This window comes from Aotus nancymaae, unplaced genomic scaffold (genome assembly GCF_030222135.1).
Source record: "Aotus nancymaae isolate 86718 unplaced genomic scaffold, 86718_ANA_hifiasm-v0.15.2.pri h1tg000002l, whole genome shotgun sequence".
NCBI lineage: Eukaryota > Metazoa > Chordata > Mammalia > Primates > Aotidae > Aotus > Aotus nancymaae.
Genome location: NW_026988413.1, coordinates 9,889,441 through 9,908,436, shown reverse-complemented (window position 1 = coordinate 9,908,436; position 18,996 = coordinate 9,889,441). Strand labels below are relative to the sequence as shown.

The 18,996-nt window shown below is 43.0% G+C and overlaps 1 protein-coding gene and 1 non-coding gene across 2 annotated transcripts in view; both read left to right on the top strand.

Moving 5' to 3' along the window:
• The window catches only part of CNTNAP2 (contactin associated protein 2), a 1,621,124-nt gene that overhangs the window by 1,585,074 nt on the left and 17,054 nt on the right, over window positions 1-18,996 (top strand). The window lies entirely within an intron of this gene.
• On the top strand, window positions 2,639-2,852 carry LOC135274577 (small nucleolar RNA U3). Its single transcript, XR_010342369.1, has one exon. It is a non-coding gene; the product is annotated as a small nucleolar RNA U3 (small nucleolar RNA).

The window sequence follows — 18,996 nt, the reverse complement described above, 5'->3', positions numbered from 1 at the left end:
CTGTAACTCTCCTCCTCATTCCGTCCTCGGCCCTGCTGTAACTCTCCTCTCCTCCTCCTCCCCTCCTCGGCCCTGCTGTAACTCTCCTCTCCTCCTCCTCTCCTCCTCGGCCCTGCTGTAACTCTCCTCTCCTTCTCCTCCCCTCCTCGGCCCTGCTGTAACTCTCCTCCTCCTCCCCTCCTCGGCCCTGCTGTAACTCTCCTCTCCTCCTCCTCCCCTCCTCGGCCCTCCTGTAACTCTCCTCCTCCTCCCCTCCTCGGCCCTGCTGTAACTCTCCTCCTCCTCCCCTCCTCGGCCCTGCTGTAACTCTCCTCTCCTCCTCCTCCCCTCCTCGGCCCTGCTGTAACTCTCCTCCTCCTCCCCTCCTTGGCCCTGCTGTAACTCTCCTCCTCCTCCCCTCCTCGGCCCTGCTGTAACTCTCCTCCTCCTCCCCTCCTCGGCCCTGCTGTAACTCTCCTCTCCTCCTCCTCCCCTCCTCGGCCCGGCTGTAACTCTCCTCTCCTCCTCCTCCCCTCCTTGGCCCTGCTGTAACTCTCCTCCTCCTCCCCTCCTCGGCCCTGCTGTAACTCTCCTCTCCTCCTCCTCCCCTCCTCGGCCCTGCTGTAACTGTCCTCTCCTCCTCCTCCCCTCCTCGGCCCGGCTGTAACTCTCCTCTCCTCCTCCTCCCCTCCTCGGCCCGGCTGTAACTCTCCTCACCTCCTCCTCCCCTCCTCGGCCCGGCTGTAACTCTCCTCTCCTCCTCCTCCCCTCCTCGGCCCGGCTGTAACTCTCCTCTCCTCCTCCTCCCCTCCTCGGCCCTGCTGTAACTCTCCTCCTCCTCCCCTTCTCGGCCCTGCTCTAACTCTCCTCTCCTCCTCCTCCCCTCCTTGGCCCGGCTGTAAGTCTCCTCCTCCTCCCCTCCTCGGCCCTGCTGTAACTCTCCTCCTCCTCCCCTCCTCGGCCCTGCTGTAACTCTCCTCTCCTCCTCCTCCCCTCCTTGGCCCTGCTGTAACTCTCCTCCTTCTCCCCTCCTCGGCCCTGCTGTAACTCTCCTCCTCCTCCCTTCCTCGGCCCTGCTGTAACTCTCCTCTCCTCCTCCTCCCCTCCTTGGCCCTGCTGTAACTCTCCTCTCCTCCTCCTCCCCTCCTTGGCCCTGCTGTAACTCTCCTCCTCTTCGTCCTTGGCCCTGCTGTAACTGTCCTCCTCCTCCCCTCCTCGGCCCTGCTGTAACTCTCCTCCTCCTCCCCTCCTCGGCCCTGCTGTAACTCTCCTCTCCTCTTCCCCTCCTCGGCCCAGCTGTAACTCTCCTCTCCTCCTCCTCCCCTCCTCGGCCCTGCTGTAACTCTCCTCTCCTCCTCCTCCCCTCCTTGGCCCTGCTGTAACTCTCCTCCTCCTCCCCTCCTCGGCCCTGCTGTAACTCTCCTCCTCCTCCCCTCCTCCGCCCTGCTGTAACTCTCCTCTCCTCCTCCTCCCCTCCTTGGCCCTGCTGTAACTCTCCTCTCCTCCTCCTCCCCTCCTTGGCCCTGCTGTAACTCTCCTCCTCTTGGTTCTCGGCCCTGCTGTAACTCTCCTCTCCTCCTCCTCCCATCCTCGGCCCTGCTGTAACTCTCCTCCTCCTCTTGGTCCTCGGCCCTTACCTCTTACACCTTTTCACCCAGTTTTTACATAATTAATTACAAGGTTTTACCCTTGGCACAATACAGGACTACCAACTTGCAACCCAGCCTCTCCCTAACCAGCATCCCTACTCAGCATGACATGAAGCAGCCAGAAACAAACAGCCCCCTTTTCCCTTTCATATATATATATATGTAATATATATATAAAAGAAGAGACTGGAATGTTAGGGATACAACAAGGCGAGCCCATAGACCCCCTCCCCGTTCTCATTCTCCCCTGCTAAGCCAAGCTCATAACAAAAACAGCCTCAAGCCTTGTAAACAGGGCACCTAGGTTCCAGGATGTGGTCGCACCCAGCTCAAACCCAGGATGTTGACCCAATTAAGCAGAATGTTAGTCCCTGAGAACCAAGATGCAGTTTTTTTAGAATAACACTCAGCTACCTGCAAAACCCCTATATAACCCCCATAGTCTGTAAGCCAGGCTGCTGCCTTCACTGCCTGTGGTGAGGGAGCCAGCCTGGCAGGTTGAAATAAACTGGCTAAACCTGACCCTGGGTCTGCCTCTCCATCCTTTCAATCAGCCTTACAATATGATTTGACTATGTCCCCACCCAAATCTCATCTTGAATTCCTATGTGTGGTGGGAGGGACCCAGTGGAAGGTAATTGAATCATGGGGGCAGGTCTTTCCTGTGCTATTCTCATGACAGTGAATAAGTTTCATGAGATCTGATGGTTTAATAAGTGGGGGAGTTTCCCTGCACAAGCTCTCTCTTTGCCTGTGGCCATCCATGTAAGATGTGATTTACTCCTCTTTGCCTTCCACCATGATCGTGAGGCCTCCCCAGCCATGTTGAAGTGTGAGTCCATTAAACCTCTTTCCTGTATAAACAGTCTTGGATATGTCTTTATTAGCAATGTGAAAACAGACTAATACACTAATAAACTTGCTTTCACTTTGCTCCGTAAATTCACCCTAAATTCTTTCTTGTGTGAGATCCAAGAACCCTCTCTTGGGGTCTGGATCAGGAACCCTTCCTGGTAACACTTCCATGCACCATTGCTACAGTTCTTACCAGAGAAGTTCTTTGAACATGTGGAGCACCGGAAACCCCGAGGAGGAGGCTCAGCATTCACTCCTGAGCATGAAGCCGGCTCTTGGTGATGCTTCTCTGCAGTTGCCTTTTACCACCGACCATCACTCTTCTCTTCCTATGGGAGAGTGAAAGGGAAAGGATGCCACATGAAGGGTCTTCGTGATTAGTTTTTAAAATAGAAAAATCCCAGTATCTAGTCCTAAACCCCTGACGGACCAAATCAGACCCTCGGGGGTGGGGCGACACAGGTGTGTATGATGTAAAACCTCCTCCCCAGGTGTGTCATGTATTCTATAGGAAGAATAGAATTCTATTCTATAGAGTTTCTAAAAGAACAAATGAGGCATAGTTTGTGATAGTGCTTGTCAGGTAAAGGAAGCACCAAGAAGGCTTCTTTCTGCACCTGTTGAATCCCCAGTGGCTTCAGTTTAAAATAATTTCCATACCAACTCGGTTCTACATGGTTGGGGAGGCCGCACAATCATGGCAGAAGGCAAAGAGTGCAGGGAAACTCCCCCTTATAAAACCATCAGATCTCATTAGACTTATTCACTATCAAGAACAGCATGGAAAGACCTGCTCCCATGATTCAATTACCTCCCACCGGGTCCCTCCCACCACACATGGGAATTCAAGATGAGATTTGGGTGGGGACACAGTCAAACCTATCAATTAGGAAAGCAAAGGAATAAAAGAATAGCTAGTGTGTGACCAACATCGAGAATCACTCATCAAAAAAAAAGGGTCCATTTGGTCAATGCTTCAAAATAAGGTTACCAAAGAAAAAATTAAATACCCAAATAATGCCCAAAACATGGTTTAGGAAAAACAATGAAGCCTATAGATGGTGAAATCACAAATAGAAAGGCCGTATCATCCAGCTTGCAAAGAGATAGGCCTCTCTGGCCATTTTATAAGGAAGCTCACCCAGATAGAGGAGACGTTTTTACCTAAATTTGAGAAGAACTGATCTGCCTGTTTGCAACTGGAAAAGGAGACTTGAAACAAACAAATGAACAATAAATGTGCGGTGAGGGGCAGGGCTTGGTGGCTCCCGTGAAAGCACCTCTTTATGGAAGGGACTGCATTCCACGAAGGAGCCTCAGTTTGAGGAAGATGTCACATTATTACTCAGTGTTTTGAATTGGCTGCTAACATACTTTGAAAGATAGAAAAAGATGCTGCTTTAAAATGATGGGCTGTGCTTTTCTGAAAATACAGCAGGTACCTTGCTGTGAAGAGTAAGGAATCACATGGTCTTAGTGTTAAAGGGATCTTCATGATCAATCAGGGCTACTCAATTCATACCTATGCCAGGATGTTTGTTTTGCAGGAACTTGGTGTTAGAATGGAAATTAGAATTGAAGACATCTACCCATAGGCCTTGTGATCTTTCTGCTCCCGTAACATGTCTTTCTACTGTCTGAGATCGTATCAAATAATAAAAACAGAACATAGGTTCTAAAGTATGCTGGCTTTATGTAATAAGATTCTTTTTCTCTTCTGTGACTGAGCTACTGTTACCTCTCCAGTGCCCTTTGGGCTCTATCAGTGTTTTCTAAAATAAGGGACATTTGTGGTTGGTCAGGTTGTGCACTGCACAACTACAGCAGATTTCATTTTTAGTGCAGTCTCTGGCTCCTGGAGCAGTGCAACATGTAGCCTAGGTAGGGGGTCGCCATTTTGGGAAGCAAATAGACATGGCCTCGTGTAACATACAAAGCAAGTTGTTTCCTGTTCATTTCTCTTTCAGTCCTGATTTTGTAAAAGAGAAAGTCTCTATTTGGTTCTGGCATGCCTTTACCACCTCTCCCATGATTGTACTTCACCTAACAATAAAGAGAGAACAGGCCCCTGGTTATTGCCTTGACAGGCAATAGAATTACTCAGTAGGGATGTAAAGTTTTATCAATATATTTACTTAAGAAATTTAGCCAATTTTGTAAAAATAAGTAAATAAACAATACTTGGATTTTACATGTATATGTGAAGAAAACTGTGAAGGTGATTTTCACATAACCCTGGGCAGTAGAGAAAGATCACCCCAAGTTCCGGGCCTAGCATGGGGCTTTAAGAACACATTTTCATAGGCAGATGAGATAAACGAAAGACTTCTACATTATGATTTAAGCTGACTTGATTTAAACCAATTCAGCTCTATTAGAAACATCTAGTCAATCTTTTTTCTTCCTAGTTATTTCCCTCTTTGATAATAAGTACAGCCTGTTTCTAAACATTATATGGTCCTTAGGAATATTTTTAGAACAGTAGTTACAAGGTAGAAAAAGTAACCCCCAGCCCTGAGTTAAAGATCACAGAATGGCAGGCAATTGCCGTGATTCCCCTGTCAGAATTATGGGCTTTTTGTCTGATTTAGGGAATCTTATTTGCTTGGAATGGAAAGGACTTGCCAGCAGGAAGACAAGCACAGATGGCAGTGCACGTTCTGTAAAATATAAAAACAAAACAAATACCAGAAAAAATCCAAGAGTCTCATCCCATAAATTTCTGCACTAAGGAACAACTCCAAACTGCACACCAAGCTGTTTTACAAGGCGTTTGTGTTAAGCCTTAGAGTGTTTTATCACATTCATGATATTTGAGACAGAATACATCAGACCAAAGGCCACATTCTAAGATCTTCTTTAAAATATCATTAAATTAGATGAAGCACTTTAAGACGTAAAGTTTCATTTCCTAAGGGATCTTCTAGTTGTAAAGATTGCAGCTAGTTATTATAAAAGGACTGCTAGTAGGTCCAGGCTGGATTCTCAGCACAGGCTGCATGGTATATGATGTGGTGCATATCACCCAGAAAGAACCTGGGAGTTGGCTTTTGTAAGTTGCTAGCAGGTGAATTCACAGTATCCACCGTAACCTTAAGTTACCTGGTTCTCTGTCCTAACGCAAACCTGCATCTGATACTGAGAGGTCCCTGACCAGGAATTCTCAGGGCTCTTCCGACAGGGAATTAGGCAGGACATGGAAAATCCAGAAACATGAGTGGAGGGAAGGGAGTTAACACCCAATTCTCCAGCTCCCCAGAACCAAGGCCAGGATTGTCAAGAATCCGGTGTTGAGAATCCACTACCAAGCTGACCCAGTGGATTCACTCAGCTTGGCAGAGTGGCTGAAAAACCAGCCCTCTTAGGCATGTGGGTCTTCTCCCAGATATATTAGGAACTAGATGGAACTTGGTACTTGGGATCCCTCACTATAACAACCCCATACTCCGATTAGACTCGAGTATACCCAGCACTGAGCTGGGAACTCCGGCTTCCCATCACCACATCAGACACCTTACCACTGGCCATCGTAGACTGATTTCTGAAGGCCTCTTACCTCCCTTGTTATGACTTCTAAGGAGTTGATTTCTGTCTTTATTCCAAATTTCCTTTCTATCATCTGACCATAAAATATTTTCATATCTTCATGTACAAAAGAGTTATGGATATAAAGAACATTTTAAAATTATATGTATCTATTCAGTTTTCTTCATAATTACAAGCTGATCATTGGTTTTCTTTACCACCTGCAAGCACTTAAAAGTAATCATTCCAGCTCTTATAATTGCATCTCAATTATTTCTGAGCAGATCCCTTTTCTCTCCTTATGCTGAGACTGCATGATTAATGCATTTTTATCTCTTATACTCACTCTTTTTATTATGTTGTCTTTTTTCCTCTTCAGTCATCAACACAGTTCACATTTAGTTGTGTAAAGAAAAACTATCATCCCCCACTTGCTAATGTGCATTTTCCTGCAAATGATTCAAATTCCACTTTTCCTGCAAAAATACCAAGCGCATTTATGTATCTCAAGTCAAATATATTAATGTTACACATTTTTGATTGGTCATTTTAGTTGTATCCCACCTTTTGTTTCTACAATGTTTCCAAGTAAATCACATCGTACCTATGATTCTGTTGAGTCAAAGGACATGTGTGTTTTTAATTTTGATAGTTACTACAAACCATCCTCCAATCATATAATCCAATTGACAGTCCAGTCTATGAGTAGCTTTTCCCCACATCCTCACCAAAACAGTGCATATTATTCTTTTAAATGTGGCTGTTTTATATGAAAAATAAAATTTTGTTGTTACAGTTTGTATTTCATTATGAGTTAAGTATCTTTATATATCACTTATTCCATGAACAACCTCTTTATATTCTTTGCTGCAATAATTATATTTATATTCTTTCCTATTGATTCATAAATACTTTTTATATATTAAGTAAATTAGTATTTTGATACATCTTTGAATGTTTTCCTTGTTTGATCTCAATTTTTTTGAATTTATGAGATTTTTTTTTCATGTAAAAGTTTCCAAATTTTACATGGTGAAATGTGTTTTATGGCTTTGGGGTTTTGTGACATGCCTTCCCCATTCATAACTTATTTTTTAAATTATTCCATTTTTTATATAATTTTGTATTTTATTTGTAAGTTCTACATATTTTCTTCACTGGAAATCTACTTGGGTGGAAGGTAAAAATCTCACTTCATTTTTTCCCAGATGGCTCACTGTTCCAGTCCCATTGGTTGAGGCTCCATCCTCTTCACCTTTACCATCTTCTCAATTCCCTTCGTATCTGAGTCCCTTCTGGACTCTCTGGACTATTACACTGATCTGACTCTTCGTGAGATGGGAGCAAACTGTGGTACTTATCATTGAGCTTTTATTATCACATTTAGTGGCTCATAGAGCTAATTTCCCTTTTATTCTGTTTTTTTTTTTTTTTAGAATTTTCCTGTTCTTCTTTGCACATTTACTTTTCCCATGTGGATTTAAGAATTTCAGTCATTTTATTGGAATTGTCTAAAATTTTTACTGGGATTAAGGTTTGTTTAGAAGTGCATTACCTTGTGATGCCCAATTGTACCATGTAGGACCTCTCCATCCCCCTCCAAGTTGTGAAATGATTCAAATAAGTGTCATCCAAATATGAACATGCTTAGAATCACCTGGGGAGATTAGCAAATGCAGATTCAGCTGCTCAGAAATGGGATTTGAGATTCTGCAGTTCCAACAAGCTCTCAGGTGATGCTAATGCTGCGGATCCCGGGAACACACTGGGAGCGGTGAGGAGATAAGCAGCCTTGGAGCTCTGCCGCTGGTAGATTTCATAGATTTCACCTGTAAAACCACTTGAGCCCACTGCTTTTCGTGGGAGCAGATCTTTGACAACTCTCTCAATTTATTTTATGATAACTTAATTAGATTTTCTTTCTTATCTAGGATAATATCTGTTATTTTTTATTTTTCTAGAAATTCATGCATTTAACCTAGGATTTCAAACTCATTACCATGGAATTGAACAAAATAAGCTTTTAAATTTAATTTCCATTCTTTTTTTCATGTTTTTATATTGAATGTCTTTGTTCCCCTCCCCTCTGCCTATTGATTGTGACAATTTTTTCTTTTTTTTTTTTTTAAAGACAGAGTCTCACTCTGTCACCAGGCTAGAATGCAGTGGCGCGATCTCAGCTCACTGCAACCTCCACCTCCTGGGTTCAAGCGATTCTCCTGCCTCAGCCTCCTAAGTAGCTTGGGACTACAGGCATGCACCACCACACCCAGCTAATTTTTGTATTTTTAGTAGACATGGGGTTTCACCATGTTGGCCAGGATGGCCTCAACCTCCTGACCTCATGATCCACCCGCCTCGGCTCCCAAAATGCTGGGATTATAGGCGTGAGCCACCATGCCCAGCCATGCAATTTTCTTTTTTAATTTTCTCAAAGAACCAGATCTTGGATTTATCAATTCTTTATGTTTTCTTTCTACCATCATGTCTTCTTTAAATTTATATTTGCTGGCCTCTAACTTTGTAATCTGAAAGTTTGACTCTCTTATTTTCCTTCTTGGTGGGGTGTGTGTCTGATCCTCTTACAGGAATGTGAACCAAAGTCAACAAATCTGAGCTCCAGCCCCACTCTCTCTTCTGACCACACCTCTGCTGCCCCAGCCCCGCCTCCAGGACTGCACCTTCCCGATGATGCAATTGTCACCAATGGCTTTCACTAGAATTTTTGCTAAGAGACCTAAAAGAACTTAGAGATAGGCTTAAGTTGCCAAAGGCTTCCCACATCACCGAGAGAATAGACTTCGCAGGCTTGCGTTTTGAAAAGCAGTTGGGGGTGCGCTCTGTCAAGGCTCAGTCATGATGAAGAAATAATCGAAGAGCAAAACGTCACTCAAGTGGCTAAACATGACCAGCAGCAGGGCTGGGTTCCCCTTCAGCATCGAACACCTCAGAGGCCGTCCTCTGGGCAGATGGGCTGCTTTCTAGTGGCTCCACAGACCTGACCGTGTCAGGGGCTGCCTTGATTCAAGTCTTCTGTTCTCTGTTAACCAGGATTCTTTAATTCCTTGAAACTCCAGTGATTAAAAAATCAAAACTGGCACAAACATCCAGCTTTGGAACTATTTCTAAAGTCACTGTTTTTTCCCTGCTGTGAATTTCTCTTTCATTCCTAATTTTGCTCTACCTTTTTTTCCCTTCTTCCCCTATGTTAGATTTTTGAACCCCAGGGAGGTTAGGAGTCTGTCCCATTCTTCTCCCCGGGCTGTCTACCCTCCGACCCCCACCCCACTTGGGAGGGAACTCACAGGTGCATTTTCCTGGGGTCTGTGCCTGGCAATCATTGCAGCTGTTAGCCTCTGTCACGTGGGGCTGGCTGAGTGCAGGGCAAGGTGGTTGTACGTGTTGCCATGGTGACTTCTCTGGTGATGGCAGAACCACTGATTCCAGCAAGTCACAGTATTCATTTTTGCCTCATGCTCATCCCCCAGGGTTGCTATGAGAAGCCCATGAAAATCGAGGTGACTTGAGCTCAGTCCCTTGACTTTGGGGTCTTTCTTTGCCCCCAGCGATCCCTCCACTCAAATGCTTCCCACTGTACCACATTTTTTAGTTTTCTTCAGTATCTCGCATCTGTTACAACACCATGTCACTCAGATATGGAGACTCTCAGAGGAGCACAACACCCTCTGAATTATCCGCCATCACTTCTTTTACTGCCTCATTTAAAAAGACTATTGTCAGCATTGGAAGGTGTGAATTCTCCCAGGGGAATCTCTGCCTGTCACCACCTGGAAATGTTCCACCTTTGCTGGCCAATCAGCACCTTATATCCTGTTGAGTTTCTGCCTGAGAGCAATGCTGAAAGACTTTTACAAAATTAAAATCTTCATGTTGAAATATAATTATACATAAATATGGGGTACAGTTATTTTAAACTTAGATAATAAAATGAATTGCTTTGGAAATTCCCCCTGTAGACATGCTGAAATGGTTTTCAGTAATTTACTTGGGAATTTTAACTTTTAGAAAATTGGAAAGGATACAGATAAAAGTAGTGGTAGCTTCAATTTGGAAAAGACTTTAATTGTTGAAATGCTTTTAATGCATGATTTTATCTTGGCAGTGGCCGCATGTGGTAGGCAAAGTGGACATTATTAGCCACATTTTAAAAATAAGGAAAATACAGCTCAGAGAAAATAAATGTATTCATTCCCTCAGCAAACGCTGAATGAGTGGTCACAGAAGTGCTGGGCACAACCCTGGCTGCACATTAGAGTCACACGGGGAGCTTTTCACAAATCCCGATGCCTGGTCCCTATCCCAGGGGATTCCCAGCATGCATCAGGATTGTGAAACAATGGGTATTGAGTTTATAGCACCTTGCTCAAAAGTATGCAGAGAGCAACATTATCAGGCTGAAAATGCATATATTTCAGATTCGGTTATTTTTTTCCCACTATTTCTTCCTCTCAATGAATATTTTGGATTAAAACATAAAATTCCAGTTCTTTATTCTGAACCGTCTTACTATTTTCTACCACCCTTTAAATATAATGCAGAAGTCTGAGGGATATGCAGTTTGCATACATGCTGGTGAAATCCCTGCTACCAAATACAACTTGGGGTTTTTTCGGTTCCATTTTCCCCTTTTTGATAGGGAATAAATCATCCCAAGGCTGCTAGAGCCAATTAAATATTTTTTCACACTCCGTTGACATGAATGAGAACTGTGACAGAGCCACACGGCTCATGCTAGGACTTTATCACTTCATCTTTATAATGAAGTGAGCCAGCACCAGGGAGAATTACTGTCGGGGGACATCAGGAAGCTTTAATAACCAAGGATAATTTGTTTCACCATTCTCCTTGATGACCATTTGCCACTTCACCTGTCAGGAAGCAAAACTAGTTGTCTTGTGAGAGCTTAGGTTAACTCGAGAAGAGAAGAGCTCAAATGACAACAGAAGTGTATTTAGTATGGGGCTTTTATATTCAGTTCTCTGAAGTCAGCCTTCTTGGAAGAAAAGACATTGTCTTGGGATTGGAATTATAAATTTTCACTTGTGCTAATGCAACCGAAAAGAGTATTTCAAAACCAAGAGCCCAACAGGGCATTCACAAAATACTTAAAATATGTGTAGAATTAATTTTTAAAAGCACTTTAGGTTTGCCCATGACCCGCTTCTAACGGCACAGAAGAGCCAGAATCTGGTCAGCTGTCTATGGTCTGGGTATTATATTCTCAGCAACGTTTCTCATCTGTGTATTATACCAGTTTCTACGACTTAAGAATAAAAAGGACCAACCTCACACTTTGATGAAATAGCAGTTACGACAAACATCCCATGCATATTGGCAGAACGGGTCCACAGCACAGGAGCACATTCATCATGCAAAGCTGAAGACACCATCTTCTGCAAGTTGAGATACAGAGGTTCCAGCAGAAGATTAAATATTTTTAAATGCATTTTTTAAATTCACTGAACTCCCTTGAAAGACACAGGATGACAATAAAAGCAAATCAGTAATATTCAGCCATTTCCAAAGGGTCTATCCGCAGCCAAAGTATGGCCTTTGAATTTACTAGAAACTTCCACAGAGGAAAGTAAAAAGAGTCCCTTCATCCTTGCTTGATACCTAAAATGATAACATGCCTAAGTATTCTCACAAATGATGAAGCACATCTCTTGGGTGGACTTAAGGTGATGTTATTTTCACTGAGCTCCCAAGCCGTACATCCTTGAAGTCCAGAGCCCTCACTGATAACTGCATAATTGCCCAGGGGATGTGTTTCTCTGCAGAAGTCTGAAGACAATAGCTGCAGGGTCTCCTGAAGAATTTCATCTTACGAATTGTGCGAATCCCTGACCACTGTCTAAGAGGAAAGGTGAAATAATCAGAGAATGTCCTTAAAATATGTCTTTTTGATTTACTATAATTGGTTGCTTTCCTCTTCTATTATAATTTTCTCAGCAGCCCTCTCCCTAGAAACTGGGGCTATTTCTATGACTCAGCAAACAACCAATTCTTGCTAATACTGCTTTGCTAATAAGGAAAGCGCAAGTTCTCTTAGCTGAGACTCATGTATAGCAGGTGTGTTCACAAAACTTGCCGAGCACCCATATCTGTGATGCAGCATTTCATAAAGCCAGGGACAGTCATTGCAGCTGTTTGACATACCATCATATGCCTATATGGCTTCAGGCTTTCCACCCTGAGCTGGCTGTGTCCCACATTGCACCCATGCAGCAGTACCAGCAGAAAAATTTTTTTTCCAAAAAACAAATCCATAAACTTCAAAAAAAACTACACAGTACAGTATTTTTAAAAATACGTCTAGCTGGGTACAGTGGCACGTGCCTATAGTCCCAGCTACATGAATCCACTAGTTTGAGATCAGCCTAAGCAACATAGCAAAACCCTGTTTATGAAAATAAAATTTTTAAATGCATCTGTTCTCTCTCATATATGCCTTTAAATGCATCCATAGCATCAAGAACCTAAATGCCAACATCCCAATGTTTTCCCTCCCTGATACACTTACTTCAGAGAATCAACTTGTATTTTTGCTTTGAACCAGGAAAGGTATCCAAGCTCATACTAAGATAACCATTTATTAAACTCCTTGGCTGTTTTTTCCTAAACTGTAATAAACTCCCCCCCGCACACACACACATTCAAAATACTAAAGAATTCTAATCAGAAATTGACGCAGTGTTCCCATTATTGCTTTCACAACACTAAAAAGAAATAGAACTAACGGAGTCGAACCTTGGGGCATTCTGGCAGGCAAATCATTAAAGTCACACAAATGATTTGGCCAAGAGAAAAAAGACAAGGTTGTCAGAAGGAGTTATTTCAGTTCCCTCTCAGGCACTGCATTAAATTTAAAACACACACACGCACACGCACGCACGCAGCTGGAGACCCGAACCACCAACTGTTTCCATTCAATTTCTGCAATTGAAAGTGAGGTGGGTATTCAAGCACTCTGGGAGCCTGTTAGAAATACAGATGCCCAGGTCCCCCACCCCAGACTAACTCAGGCAGAAGCAGCATTTTAACCAGAGCTCAGGGCATCTGTATGCCCCTTAATGTTTGAAAGCTCTGAATCAGAGCGCTGTCTCCAAAAGGCATCTCAAACTGAGACAGAAGGAGAAGCAGCAGCCTGAAGAGGTTCAGCAACTTTTTCAGGCCCAAGAATCCACCAGCTACACAAGCGCAGAGCCCTTTGTCCCTGACACTCAGAGCCCTGCATGCATAGGAAGTGACAGCCCCTTCCGGGGAACACAGCTGCCACCATGTGCATTCTGGAAACCGTGCAGCAGGAGAAACAGCCTTTTCCCTCAGACAGGGGTTTACGTGACACTTCCCGAATTTATCATATTCCCCCAGATTTGGGGCTGCTTCCTTCTTGCACTCCTGTTAACATCGGCATGAATTCATAAATACCCAGCAGCGGAAAGGAAAAGAAGCCACAGCGAACCTCAACCAAGAACCGTACGGCAGTGTGAACCAAGGGGTCCAGTCCTGCCTCAGCGTTTACAGGGGATTGGTTCCAGGACCCCCCAATACTCCCAAATCCACGGATGCTCAAGTTCCTGATGGCAAATAGTGTGGTCGATACCTACTTATAACCTACACACACCCTCGCAGGTACTTCAAATTATCTCTAGATTACTTATAATACCTAATACAACAGAAATGCTATGTAAGGAATTGTTGGCCAGGCACAGCGGCTCACACCTATAAATCCCAGCACTTTGGGAGGCTGAGGCAGGTGGATCACAAGATCAGGAGTTCAAGACCAGCCTGACCAACATGGTGAAACCCCGTCTCTAGTAAAAATACAAAACTTAGCCAGGCGTGGTGGTGCACAACTGTAATCCTAGCTACTCAGGAGGCTGAGGCAGAAGAATCGCTTGAACCTGGGAGGCAGAGGTTGCAGTGAGCCAAGATCATACCACTGCAATCCAGTCTGGGCAACAGAGCGAGACTCCATCTCAAAAAAAAAAAGGTTGTCATACTTGATTGTTTAGGGAATAATGACAAGAAAAAATATCTGTATGTGTTCAGTACGTATGAAACTTTTTTCCCTGAATATTTTTTATCTGAGTTTGATTGAATCCACAGATGGGGAACCCGCGGATATGGAGGGCCAGCTGGATGGCTGCCCCTTGCAGTGAGGCTCTCTGATCCAGACTTTCAAGGTCCACCCTGAGAACTACAGTCCATGGACAGAGTTCTGAATGAGGAGTCAAAAGACCTCATCCTGTAGCAGCGACTCTGGCACCCACCAACCACGTGGCTTCAACCTACTTATCATCCATCATCCATTCGGCATTTTTGCTGCCCCAACTGTAGATAGAGGTTGTGGAACTACAGCATCTATAAAGGCCAGCTGTCACAATCAATAGTCTGCAAGTGCCCGCAAAATTTTAAACAATAACTTTGATCATTGATTTATAAACAATTATAACATTAGGACTGGAACAATGTTATAATTGTTATAAACAATTATAACAATTGGGAGTGGAACTTTGCCCACCTGAGAAATATTTATCTAACATGAAAATGGACACCAGATACCTTACGTTAGTGTTTATTTTATGGAATACAAAGTCTGAGCATCTATTAATAATGAGCTATTTCCAATTAAAATATCCCTTTATCATTAATCAGACGAAAGAGTACAATGTCAGCCTACTCTGGGAGCATTAATAAAATGCTCTTTTTATTAATGTTCTTTTTCCTGAAAGGCAATTGAGACAATTCAGAAGTAACTGATGGGAAGAGGGAGTAGAATGGAATCAGTTGTCCATTCAGTCCTTTCATATAAAAGTCAGTGTTATTTAAACAATTACAACATATAGCCAATGATGACAATTTTGTTTATTCTGTTTCTCTTCACATAACGTCTTTTGGTCACTGGATCTTGGACAATCAGGCAAGCAGCTGCCACTTCCTCCCTTAAGAAGCTGGAAATGTAAGGCTCGTTTAACTTCTCAAGTCAGGAGCCAAAAATTCACAATCCTTTCCCCGTTTGAAATTGGAAATGCTGGCTGGCTAGCTTTTTTTAGAAATGGAGGTGAAGATTGGAGAGAGAAATGTGAAACTCAGGATCATGTCCGTACATGCCACATAATGCTCTGCCTACAGAAAATCCTGCTGACCTTGAGAAATCGCTCCCTCCCAAAAACGTGATTAGCAGGCATGCTCTTTAAAAATAAAACAATGTCCCTTATACCTTCGGCATCTTAGTCAATAACCATTTGATTTCATATCTGTTTCAGAAATATCAGTCAGTAGTGAATGGCTAAAAATAAATTATTTAAGAAAAAAATCATTTTCTGCTATATAACTCAGATTTGAAAAAAGAGAATAAAATGTAATAAAACAAGCTAAGAAAAGGGCAGAGATACCTCATCTAGCCCAGATCTCACTGTAAAAATAATGTTGCAATTTAAATTATAATTAATAGCAGCAGTTTTGTTGAAGTGTCTCAAATTATTACTTTAGATGCTGAAACTCCAGTGGTTTCCATGGAGATATTTTCTCTAGGAGATGTCAGATACAGTTTAATTTTTTTGTCTTTGATACATGACAACCTGAAGCTTCTAGAGCCTTTCATTTTGGGGGGTCTTATGTTAGCTATCTCAATTTATTTTTATATGCACTTCATTATGTTTTGTTTGCCATTGGTTTCTGAGCCTAAATCTTTTGAAACTTAACCACAACCACCAAATTTATCTTCTGTAGTTAAAAAAAAAAAAAAAAAAAAAAAGCTTTATTCCCTCTTCTCCCTATTCACTCACTAGGACAGACAAGAAATTATAGGCTAAATAATTTCAATCTCTTTGTTTTTTATTTTTTTTTAATTTTTATTTTTTTATTGCATTTTAGGTTTTGGGGTACATGTGAAGAACATGCAAGATTGTTGCATAGGTACACACATGGCAGTGTGATTTACTGCTTCCTCCCCTTCACCTATATCTGGCATTTCTCCCCATGCTATCTCTCCCCAACTCCCCACCCCCGGCTAAATCTCTTTTTAATATTCTGTTCTTACAATTGTCTTTTTTTTTTTTTTTTTTTTTTTTTGAGATGGAGTCTCGCTCTGTTGTCCAGGCTGGAGTGTAGTGGTATGATCTCAGCTCACTGCAACCTCTGCCTCCTAGGTTAAAGGGATTTTCCTGCCTCAGCCACCACACCTGGCTAATTTTTGTATTTTTGTTTTTGTTTTTTTTTTTTTTTTTTAAGTAGAGACACAGTTTTACCATATCAGCCAGGCTGGTCTCAAACTCCTTGTCTTAGGTAATCTGCCTGCCTTGGCCTCCCAAAGTGCTGGGATTATAGGCGTCAGCCACCATGCCTAGCCTACAGCTGTCTTTAAATCAATTTCTAGTAACTCGTTAATTTTTTATATTCTGTAAATGGAATCAAAAATTATATTTAATGTAACAATTGATATTTTAAAGATTCCTTTTGCACGATTCCTGGTTTGGTGTTTCTGTAAAGGTAATGGTCATTCTCTCTGTGCTGTGGCCCATCGGGGTCTGTCACCAAGGGAAGGTTGAATTTCTGTGCTTCTGCAACGAGGGCTCAGAGTTCTTAGCTTGCCACATTGCTCAGCTGATGCTGCCGTCATGGGTAATTATCCTTTGTCAGATAAAATGTCTCCACACTCAGCTTCTGAAGGAAAGCAAACACAGTCGGAAGCCTTTCGATTTCGTTGACTTCCCCAGACAGCCCACCAACCACAGAGAAAACAGTTGGGCTAAACTGGTGGTTGCCTTAAGACCCTACGATGATGTTGGTCATTTGATAGAGCTGCTGTAGACTGATGCCTTCTCATCAGAGACAGTTCAGCTGAGTGTTTAATAAATGGTTTCTGAGGCTGGGCACAGTGGCTCACACCTGTAATCCTAGCACTTTGGGAGGCTGAGGCAGGTAGATTGCCTGAGCTCGGGAGTTCAAGGCCAGTCTTGGCAACGCGGTAAAACCTCATGTTTACTAAAATACAAAAAATTAGCTGGGCATGGTGGCGTGCGCCTGTAGACCCAGCTACTTGGGAGGCTGAGGCAAGAGAATTGCTTAAATCCGGGATGCAGAGGTTGCAGTGAGCCGAGATCGCGCCATCACGTTCCAGGCTGGACAACAGAGCAAGACTCCATCTCCAATAAATAAATAGTTTCTGGAGCCAACTTCCTGGGTTCAAATACTAGCTCCACCACTTCCTGGTTGTCTGTCCTCAAACAAGTTTTTATCCTTCCAAAATGGGATGAATGTGCTATGGCTCCTCACATGAGAATTAAATTAGTTAGCATGAAAAGGAGAACAGTGCTTGACTTTTAGAAAGTGCTAATATTTCCTAAACAGCTTGCTCCCAAAATTTGATTTTCATAGTAATCAACATGAAATGTTTTGTACTCCACAATAGAGGAAAAGCACTCTGGACCAGTTCCACCACGACTAACCACTTGATTTTCTGCCATTTTTGCAACTTTGCCTTTGAAAGTTGCTCCATGGTCATAGAATTCAGAGTTGGACTGGGCCCTAGAAAACTTTGCATTTGAGGAAACCCTAATCCAAATGATGACTCATTTCACATAATCTTAGAATTTAGAGCTTTGCCAGTCATTGTGTCTAAACAACCTACGTGGCCTTTGTTGTTTAATGTTGGAGTTCAGGACTCGTCACTGGCATTCAAGAGTCCCTCTTGCCCCCGTGGCCAAGGGAAGGTCATCACCCTCACCCCTGCCCAGCACACAGATGTAAGAGGTGCTGACTCCATGGGCATCTTGCTGTCACGGCAAAGCCTTTCAGGAGTGTAGTGGAGAGAAGGGTGGAACACCTTTAGAAATGGAACGAAACTGTCATATTTTATATTCTTTTTTGGAAAAGGAAAGTATACTTTTACTCAGTTCCAACATAGGACCGCTCTTACAAAGTATGTTTGTTATTTACTGTTTTTTTTTTTTTGTAAGAAGGGAAAATGTACAGTAGTGAGCTCTCAGACTGCTTCTCATACGGGAGACAGAGTGGAAGCGAAGAACATCTGCATGTTAAGATGTGACTGCGGCTATGTCTGAATATGTTTGAGGACCTTTAATATATCTGCCTTCTCCTTGGGTGAGGAGCATAGTAGAGCATATGTGTGTCGGTGCTAAAGCCTTAGCCAGGCTGTTTACTAAGCATGCTCCTGGGAGAAGAATCTCCCATCATCAATTCCTCCAGCAATACATCCTGCCTGGGCTGTGCTGGGTAGAGAAGGGGAGGAGAGCTAATCTCCAAATGGTGCAATGGAAACATGGTCTACAAATATAGGAACAGGGATGAGCACACACAAGAAGGACATGTGCAAGGGAAATACACAGAAATATGTGAGCTTTTATAAAACTCTAAATCAGAATAGAATGCACTGTGCTTTGGTGGTCAACATGGGGTGTCATTTGGGGATCCAGAAGAGCAGTGTGCTGAATATAGTTTGTGCTTATTTGATGAAAGTCTGATCTTGAGAATGTTATAGCTAGTCTATTTTAAATTAACACTCCAGATTTGGACCTGTTCACAATGTCTCCCAAAGTATAGGTTCCTTGATACTCCAACACCACTAAAAGTGTTCAGCTCTCCCAGCAAGCTGAGTGCGGGGAACATGGATGCTAGCAGAATAGATGAGCTTTGTCACCCATGTCTCAGTCCTGTTTCTTGGTCCCTGTTTTTCCCTGTGTGCATTTCCAAGAGGATGTTGGTACCCAGGGGAAAGGACAGTTGCAATACAATGTATCTCTCAAAATAGCAATTGCTTTGACTCGAGGGAGTAAGCACTCACACGCATTAGGACAATTGTTTTCTAACAATAACCAAAGTCTAGTGGACTAGGAGTCATTAATGTATTTTCTATATTCAATATGTCCATTTCCTTTGTTAGGAAGAATAAGAATCCTGCCTCACTATAAGGATTTCATTGAGAGTAGGCAGCTGACTT